The sequence below is a fragment of the Puma concolor genome, chromosome B1, assembly GCF_028749965.1.
Source record: "Puma concolor isolate L17-30 chromosome B1, mPumCon1.1.hap2, whole genome shotgun sequence".
NCBI classification, from domain to species: domain Eukaryota; kingdom Metazoa; phylum Chordata; class Mammalia; order Carnivora; family Felidae; genus Puma; species Puma concolor.
The window spans coordinates 17,738,139-17,748,290 of NC_141670.1; the positions used below are offsets into that span (position 1 = coordinate 17,738,139).

The 10,152-nt window shown below is 40.5% G+C and overlaps 1 long non-coding RNA gene across 2 annotated transcripts in view; it reads right to left on the bottom strand.

The window, feature by feature from the left end:
- LOC147581492 (uncharacterized) overlaps nt 1-9,926 on the bottom strand; it is a 124,332-nt gene extending 114,406 nt beyond the window's left edge. The window contains exons 1-2 of one of the 2 annotated variants that reach the window (XR_015249678.1): nt 9,831-9,926; nt 1,317-1,437 (exon numbers count right to left, since the gene is read on the bottom strand). This is a non-coding gene — a long non-coding RNA (uncharacterized LOC147581492). The remainder of the gene's footprint in view (nt 1-1,316; nt 1,438-9,830) is intronic. The other variant, XR_015249679.1, reaches the window with a different exon arrangement.
- Nucleotides 9,927-10,152: the final 226 nt, after the last annotated feature.

Consider the following 10,152-nt stretch of genomic DNA (forward strand, 5'->3'; position numbering starts at 1 on the left):
TGCATTATATGCAACTGTCATACTTTATTCATTCTATTGTTGATTGATATTTGATTTGTTTGAACTTCTTTGGCTATTATGAATTAAGTTGCTGTAAACTTTTTCTATATATCTTTAGGGACCATAAGCCCTTATTTCTTTTGTGTATATATTTAGGAATGGAATTGCTGGGTAATAGATATAATAGGAATGGAGTTCTTAGTTAATATAATTAAACGTATATAAATATTTTATATATATGTTTACTTTTAGTAGGTATTGCCACAGAGTATACTAAAATTATTATACTAACTCATATCATAGAAGCAGTAATAAGAGTTTAAGTTGGGGGTGCCTGGGTGGCTCAGTTGGTTGAGTGTCTGACTTCGGCTCAGGTCATGGTCTCGCAGTTCGTGAGTTCGAGCCCCGCGTTGGGCTCTGTGCTAACAAACAGCTCGGAACCTGGAGCCTGCTTCGGATTCTGTGTCTCCCTCTTTCTCTCTCCCCTTCCCCTGCTCACGCTCTGTCTCTGTCTCTCAAAAATAAAAAAATTAAAAATAAATAAGTTTAAGTCACCTTCTTACTCTTGCCAACACTTGGCACTATTTATCTTTTTAATATGCCGTTCTGATATGGATGTGGTGGGATTTCGGTGTAGTTTTAATTTGCATTCTCCTAGTAACAAAAGATTGATGAACATCTTTTGTATTCTTAACGGCCATTTGGAAATTCTTTTGTGAACTGCCTGCTCACATGTTTTGCTCACTTTTAATTTTTTTCTTATTAATTTATAAGTTTTATTTTTATATATCACCTTTGTTCTTAAAAAGCAATTTTGCTGAGTACACAATTCTCACTTGAAATTTCTTCACGCTTTTATCCTTGATGGTTCATGGTCTCTAGGTGCTGGCTTCTTTTTAATTTACTTTGGTAGGCAAACACTGTGTTCTGATTTGTGGATTGCGAGTTTCCATGATATTTATCTTACACATTGTTCTTTTCCATCCTTTTTAGTTCCTCATTCAAACGATCCAGTTAGACACATACAGACTTCCTTCTATGCTTCCTATGTCTTAACCTCTTTTTGTGTCTTCCATCTCTGAGACTCACTTGTCTGCATTCTTCTTGATTCATAAGCTTTTTTCACCCCTAGTCCACTGATCTCAACTCATCTATATCTGTTTTCTATTTAATCTGTCAAATGAGCTTTTAATTTGATATTTTTTTTATTTTTTTATTTCTATAATTCCTTCTGGAGCACTTTTCCAACATGCCTGGTAATTTTGGTCTTGCTCAATAATTCAAAACCAGTAGAAAGAATTCTAATACTCCCATACCTGAAGACTTTAAAGGTCTAAAGTGGCTGTTTCTGCTGACTTCAAGGTGATTTTTTTTCCCCACGTGTGTATGCTGATCTTTCATTGTAAATTCATGCTGTCGATTTTACTCCAGGGTAACCTGGGAGTTAAGAGAATTTAACTGACAGTTAAACTTGCTGTAAGACATACGGAGAAGCTTGCTGCGATTATAGAACGTGTTCTTTTGCAAAATCTGAAACTTACTAACGTATCATATAACTTTTTTTTGGCCTGTTTACTAAGTGCCAGATGCATTATCTAAAGTTTCTCCTGAGAGGATTTGCATTTGCTGTTAGTAAGATTCAGGGGGCACTATACATTCTAACTTCTTTAGAAAACACATTCTCAAAATGTACAAGGTATGTTTCTCTCTCTCTCTCTCTCTCTCTCAGTTTAATATTATTTAGACCCTGCCAAGTCCCGTGGTTCCATCAGTCCGGGCTTCAGCCTCCCTACCTTGCTGCCATGCCGGTCTAAGCCTCATCCTGGCCACAGAGATGAACCGGGCACCTGCAGGCAGGTTAACACTGCTCTTCTCTCGGCCCCTCACTGACCGCTCCAGTTTCCTTCCACTTTGAGGGGTTTGGGGAACCTCTTGGAGATTTCTTTTACCTCTTGTGAGCTCAGCAATTACTCTTTATGCAGAATTCTTTCTGCTGCCAGAAAACAGAAGTCATCCTTTTCCCAGACAGATTATAAAGAGGCCATTTTCACAGTGGTCTACAGTTTCGAATGGTGCTCTGTGGAACCCTCAGGGCCACCTTGGTGGGGACCGTGGTAGTTGATGGGGAAGGAGATGAATATGAATGAGGTGGGAACAGAGAGACAAAAGTCCAGGCCCTTTAGCCCTGGCTTTATGTAGCATTTTCAATGTGGCCTGCAAATGGGATTTTAATGACAGAAGGGTTCCAAATCTTTAACATTTACCCAAATCAAATGAATGATTTCATTATTCCCAGTTAAGTTTATCCATTCCACACAGCCCTAAAAGATTTGGGGATGATTTAATGTCCTTTAGGAAGTACAGGTTTTTAATGTCAAAATAGTGTAAACACACAGAAGCAAAAAAAGAAAAATCTAGCATAGGAAGAAAGCAGTCACTGCCTCAGGAGAGAAGATCATACTTTAAGGGAAGATTGGACAGAGAATTGATCAGAGTGGGTAGATTTTAAGAGACAATAGTAACAATAATAACATTAAACATCTCATAAACCATGAGGTTTCTCTGTTTAACTTTGATTCATAGGAAACTACTCATGCCATCAGATTCATTTACTCGTGATATTTCAAATATATATTGAGAATTGCAGTTTGTTCAAACATAGTCTTCTTGGAGATCTGCCTCCAGGTAAATCGTTTTGCCTGATCTTCATTCAATCCATTTTTATGAGTCTGTACTAAGTCAAAACACATACTGAAAAACAATTGTATTAAAGTCAAGATTTGTATCAAAATATCACCGCGTCTCTGAGAGTGCTACGCTTGCTGTAAGACATGTGGAGAAGCTGGCTGCAATCACAGAACAAGTGCTTTTGAAGGATCCTGAAACTTACTAACATATAAGTCTTCTTCCGTTTTTTGTCTTTTTTTTTTTCTGGTGTGTTTAGGAAAACAGTGTGTTTACTACGTGCCAGTTGCATTATCTAAAGTTTCTCATCCAGTTGTATTTAACACTTACAACTATTAAATTGTACACACTTCATTTAAAAAGAAAACTGGGGGGCGCCTGGGTGGCGCAGTCGGTTGAGCCTCCGACTTCAGCCAGGTCACGATCTCGCGGTCCGTGAGTTCGAGCCCCGCGTCAGGCTCTGGGCTGATGGCTCAGAGCCTGGAGCCTGTTTCCGATTCTGTGTCTCCCTCTCTCTCTGCCCCTCCCCCATTCATGCTCTGTCTCTCTCTGTCCCAAAAATAAATAAACGTTGAAAAAAAAAATTTTTTTTTAAAAATAAAAAGAAAACTGGGTGAAAGAAGTTCAACAACTTGATTAACGTCCTGTAGACTGTAAGTGGTGGAACTAAGTTTGAAACTCATGTCTGGTTCCAAAGTTCCTGTGTGTGCGTGTGTACATATATGTATATGTGTATATATATGTATAAAACTTACGTGTACATATGTGTGTGAGGGTGTACACATAAGTCCATACTGCTTATTCTGGAAAAACCATTCTCAAAATGTAGAGGATGCAGGTTTCTCTCTTTTCCTTAGGTTTTCGCTTTTCCTTAGTTAAATACTGTTTCTTTATTTGGTCATCGTCACCCATGAATGTGGTTGTCATGATTCAAATTTCACAGTTAAATAGCATTCTTTTGCATCTTATAAGATTTCTGCTACCGTAATCGTTTTTTGTTCATAGAAATCTTGTGAGATTAGTTAATATTGCTCTTTATTTTTTTTTTTTTAACGTTTATTGATTTTTGAGACAGAGAGAGACAGAGCATGAACGGGGGAGGGGCAGAGAGAAAGGGAGACACGGAATCTGAAGCAGGCTCCAGGCTCTGAGCTGTCAGCACAGAGCCTGACGCGGGGCTCGAACTCATGGACCGCGAGATCATGACCTGAACCGAAGTCGGACGCTCAACCGACTGAGCCATCCAGGCGCCCCAATATTGCTCTTTAAATAAAGAAAACAGAAAAAATGGTTTGTGTGAAGTCACAACAGACACCTGACTGAAGTCGAATCACATTAATATCCTTGGGGAACTTCAGAGCCATCTTCTTACTGTAAGTTTCTTACGTTAAAATGTCAAGGAAAACCCACTCTTGAAATTATTTATGTTAGATAAACCTATCCTTTTAGATAGAAGAGCGGGATTTCTGATCCTTTTTTGGTGCTATCTTTAACAGCTCCAAAAAACCTTCTTAAGCGCATACCATAAATACTTGCCCTTTCTTAGGACTGTCAAATATATTTTATTAACTGACTCCAGGAGCATGTGGATAAACTCTGCATAATGGCCAAAGAAGCACAGTAAATTGTTTTGAAAAGTAGAATGAAACCTTGCTGTTTTTGCATATCATCTTTTCTTTGTCCTGTATTTCATAGTTTTCTGATCTGTATATTAAATGAGAGAAAGGCATTGTAATTTTGGTGAGGTCAACACTAGGATACATAACTATGCCTTTTTAGTTCCTATGGTTCATATTGATAGTTTTAGGTGCTTAAGGGAAGTGACAAAGAGCTCTCTGGTTATGTCATAAAACTAAAACTGCCTCTATTTATGAATTAACTACTTAAATACTTAAAGTAACTTTAAATTAAAAAAAAAAACCCTTAATGGTCCTGTATTTTTTAATTTTTTTTTTTTAACGTTTATTTATTTTTTTTGGGACAGAGAGAGACAGAGCATGAACGGGGGAGGGGCAGAGAGAGAGGGAGACACAGAATCGGAAACAGGCTCCAGGCTCTGAGCCATCCGCCCAGAGCCTGACGCGGGGCTCGAACTCACGGACCGCGAGATCGTGACCTGGCTGAAGTCGGCCGCTTAACCGACTGCGCCACCCAGGCGCCCCTTTTTTTTTTTTTTTAATTTTTTTTTTTAACGTTTATTTATTTTTTTTGGGACAGAGAGAGAGATGTATTTTATAAACAAGTAAGAAGAATACAAGAAGAAAGCAAGGTGAGTGAAGACATTATTTGACCAAGAGACGGAAAACCAATGCCTTGGTTAAACCACTTAAGCCATTCGGCACTTCTTATCTTTTCGCAACAATGAGGAGACTGTACCCCAATAATCAGATCTTTTATGCTGATGCCTACAGCTGGCGAACCATTTATATAGATGTTATAGGTAAAAACCCAGCAGCAGCAGACTGCTCTACTTGAAGTCAGAGTGTGTGTGTGACGTATGTGTGTGGAGAGTGTGTGTGAGTGCGCCATATGTGTGTATGCGTGCACATGGATGTGCATGCACAGTGTGCGTGTGTGTGTGTGTGTGTGTGTGTGTCTGGGTCTGAGCCCTGGTCTGAGCCCTTTCCTGCAGAGAAACTGCCACAGCATTCCTTGTACTTACAGGACTTTAATTTGAAAATCATTATTTAGAGAATTTCTAAAATCCAGCTCTGTTATTTTATGAATTCTTCTTGCTTGGTTAAAGAGGACTCACGTACTTGTATACAGTTAACATAAATCTCGAGTTGCCGAAAATATTTTGCTTAGAAACTAGCCATTGTGGTTCCTCGAGTAGAATGTGAGGCGGTTTTTGATATTCATGCATGCGATATATTCAACTATAAATCAGAGAACACATTAAAGAATTTTACATTTTCCTCTGGGAGGTAACTTTAAAATCATAGCTGAGAGGCCAGGAAAGCAGGAGTGGCTTCAGGAGTATAAATGAGGCTCACCGTAATTATCACGATCAATTACACAGTTCACGTAACTAAGGAAAAGCATGTGGGGAAAGAATACATCTTCCGTGGGGGGAGAAGGAGAAAAGAAGAATGCATTTCCCCAGAAGAGAGAAGGGAATAATAATGAGTAGTTTGGGAAAGTTATTTGTTATAGAATCAAGACTAATATGCCAAGAAAGTGGAACCACAAAGATTATGCTCTCTGGTGTCAGGCAAGCTGGCTTCGCAGCACACTGTGAAAGGGTGCCGTGGTGAACATCTGCTTTCAACAAAAAAAAAGACAAACGTCATGGTACCAACAATTCCAGGCATCTTACCAAGAAGTCTCTTTGCTCAAGCTAATTTATGTGAGATGCGCATTTCCAGTGTCTGCCGGAATTCTAGGCAGTTTGTTGGTTTGGTCAGCGAGCCGATGGCATGGCAGATCAGATGTAATCAAACGGGTTGCTGTCCTCCCTGCGTGCACGGGAAGGCCGGCTACTCTGAAGGCCTCCAGGGAAGCTCCTGGGTACATTGCAGAACGGCACCCAACAGAAAGAAGGGCTGCAAGACCGAGCACAAAACCTGCAGGCCTGGGCTTTAGAGATGTTTTAGATATTTTAAAAACACACTCAAGGCTTTTTCAGTCTATTCAGCTTGCATTATGCGAGGAGGCAATTAGAAACCTGGTAGCCGATTTCAAACTGTACTTCCTCTACTCCTCGAAGAAGCTCTTCTCACACAAAGCCGCATTCTCAGACATCCTCGACAGTCATTCAGTTGGCAGTAAGGGCCACATTCAGACGCTACGGAAACGCATTTAGAAAACTACGCGAGAGAAATTGTGCCATTTTGCAAGGTTAACACGGTACTGAGACACGAGTATCAGATAAAATCTTTAGCACACTTAAGGCTTTTGTTGCTAATGCACCTGTCTCAATTCTGCTGCCTAATAACACATGGTCAGACGGTCCGCTAAAAAGACCGCAATGACGCTGTTAGTAATAAGTCAGCACAACTATCAGGATGCTCTTAGACACTGAATAGCAATGCAGTCAACTTGCAACTAAGTCTACAGAACTATCTACAGATAGTTGATCTAGAACTGACAGTAAGAAGTCAAACCCATCACAACTGAGAATCCCCAAATTCAAAAATGCTGTATTAATATTACCAACAGATCCTGGAAGGTAAGAATATAGATGAAAGAACATTTTTCTAAGCGGCTCTGGGGCAGTGAACTGACACGGAGACAGGGGATTAACTGCATTTCGTGCAGCATCACTGAGTACAGTCTGTGAAATGCAAAGAAACAGTAGCAGAGGAACCACCAGGATGCATGATAGTAAGAAACAGAATTTCCAAGTGACTCACGATAGAGAAAACTAAGTAAGTTAACAGGGTAATTGTTTTTTACTTATAAAATGTGCCATTTGTTTGAATCAACAGAGATATTTTACTCATTATTCTAGATAGTCCAAGATACCTGTGGAACTTATAGTTGATGCCCTCCTGCTTTCTGGAGCCCATATAAAAACCCTTACCCCTAGCTGCTCCTGGGGCTATGCTCTGTAGGATACTCCCGCCTGCCAGCAGAATATGTTTTTCTCCCTTTAATCTATCTATTGCCAGCTCCCCCACCCACCCCAAGTCAGACCTAGATTGGTGGAGAAGTTTTTCCTTCTCACAACTGCTGGTGCTAGGCACAAACACCGTGGCTTGCACTGCCGTGCTAGGCACAAACACCGTGGCTTGCACTGCCGAGATCGACATCACAGGACACCGGACAAAGCTGTTGCCTTTGAAAGCAGGTGTAGCCGCAGCGACTACTTGCCCCTCACGGCCTGGCCACCTGTGCCTAGCTCCTGCCCTTTCATGTCCTCAACTGCTGCTTGAAAGGCAGTGGGTCTGTCTGGTGGGTGGAGCCCCCACCGTGCAGGGTGACCGCTGGATGCCAACCCCCCAGCCGCCAGGGCAAGGTCTGGGCATTTTCAGTTTCAATATTAGTAACTGGACCCTCTCTCAAAAGGTTCTGGATATCTCTTAAAGAAAGAGAGTTTTTTGGGTTTTTTTTTCACCTTAAAAGAATAAAACAACTCTCTGAAAACACCGTATAGGCTTTGAAATCTGCCAGGCTTCTTTACGTGGATTCTAGGGAAGAGCAATTTTTTTTTTTTTTTTTTTGTCTTTTGGCCGAACATTTAGGAATGCTCATTTCCGATCGTAGACCGGACACAACTCGAGGCATTAAATCTGCGACGTGGCATTTGGCCCTACACATAATTCATGTGTTAAATACCTTGCCTATTAAGTGCAAAGTTTACATGTCACGACAAGATTGCTCTAACTGCCAAATTAGAAGCTCAGGGTGCTATGCTCAAACAATTTTGCCTTAAACATCATTACCAGTAATAATCTGTGGGATCGGAGTCTGGCTGGATGTTTGGCTGGTGATGTGTGAGGTGGAAAGGAATACAGCTGACCGCTCATCAGCTCAATGAGCTAAGCATGGCTAAGCAGCAGAGACTTGCTTTTATGAGCTTGTCCAGTATAGGTCTATATAATTTTTATTTAGCCATTTATGAGTCAGGAGACGCAAGGCTGTCTAATTAAAAATGCCCTTCTGTACAGGCTCTTTTCAGACCCAAACCACACTTTCAGACAAAGGAATGCATAAATATACATGATAATTGACTCTAATGACAGGAAAAGAATGTGATGAAACATTTCCTGATAAAATCTGGTCTCAGGCATGCAAAGGGGATGAGGACTCCTCTTCAGTCACTGTGATTTACAACATAAAGGGAGAAATTCTAAAGGGTGAGGTAATTTTCCTCTAAATGCAGAATATATGTATGAAGAAAAGCAGAGGGCCTTTGTGTTATCTGGACAAGGAAAAATTATAAATGTTCCCTAGATGGAAAAGGGAAATCCCATTTGACAAGCCAGCCTTCCTTTATGGCCTTTTTAGTTTCTAGGTACCCAGTCAATGTTTCAATTCCTCTTACAAGTTCGCCGTGCTCCTGATTACAGAGCAGTTAGGCTTTGTAAGCAACGTGAAAAGGACATTGTTTCTGGGCTTTCTTCCATTGTTGTTTTAGAGCATGCCTCTAGACACACGTCCCCTATTCTATTATGAATCTGGCATTCTTCAGAGATATGGAATGCAATTATAATGACCAAGGATCTTAGTGTTTGAAAATGAATCTTTAAAACTAGACACAGTTGTTAGAACACAATGGCAAGGCCTTCAGTAAACATTCCATGCATCTTGGAGGTAGTGGAATTTACAGAGACCTCCTTGCACACATGCTATATATTAATAAAGCCCAATGTGACAGCAGAAAGATAGTTTATCTGATTTCTTATCTTATAGGCATTCACTGTTGAGCTTCTCACAGAAATAGCTTTAGTTCTCTTAGGAATCGAAATTGAGAAAATACACAAACAAATAAAACTCTAAAGCAATAAACAAATATTTCATCTGATTCAAAAGAAAGGATTTTCGCAATCAAAAGAATCGTCAACAGAGTAGCTTGCTACCTGCATGAATAGCGAGCACCTGACAGATTTAGTGTTTACAATGCACATTATATAAGAAAAACAGGCAAAAATCACAGGTTTTACACATGGATGTGCTTCCTTTGTAACAATGGAACTGGTTTTAGTAAAGGATACGGAAATACTCTTAGCTGATTTAAAGGATATGTTTTCAAAGAGTCCAAATTATTTACTGAAACAGAGTTCTTAAACTAAGTGATGGGACTAGTGGCTCACGACTGCACCAAAATAATGGATAATCTTTTACAAATATCCATGCAAGTTAAATATTTATTCTGTTACAAATTTAAGAACCAGATAGTTATGAGTTTTTACTTTTTATTTTTTAAAAAAGTGTACTTATTTATTTTGAAAGAGAGAGCACAAGTGGGGGAGGGGCAGAGAGTGAAGGAGAGAGACCCTCCCAAGCAGGCTCCATACCATCAGCCCAGAGCCCACTGTGGGGCCTGAACCCACGAACCCGTGAGATCATCACCTGAGGCAAAACCAAGAGTCTGACACTCAACCGAATGAGCCACCCAGGTGCCTCCGATAGGACTTTTTAAATAATGGCCATCTACAGCCTCAGAGACTCTGTCTTACACTTTAACCTGCTTTTCTCACCTTTTTCATCTTAAAGGACTCTGACAACTGAACCCTTGGCTTTCTGGTTGACACAGCAGGCTCCTGGAACGTGGCAAACAGGGTCCACTGAGCTCGGAACACTAGCACAATGGTCAATCCGTTGCCTCACAGAATTACAGTGGGAAGCTAGAGGTAGAGCATGTCTGTTACCTCCCCTCCTCCTCCCTGTCTCTCCTACTCCACCGCCCTGTCTTTAGATTTCCACTGGTCCTCACTTTTTTCCCCTTGACTTGAGGAAAGCCTTACGAGTCAGAAAAACCTTTGTGTGACAGCATACCTCGGTCCTCGTGGAGGACAGCTT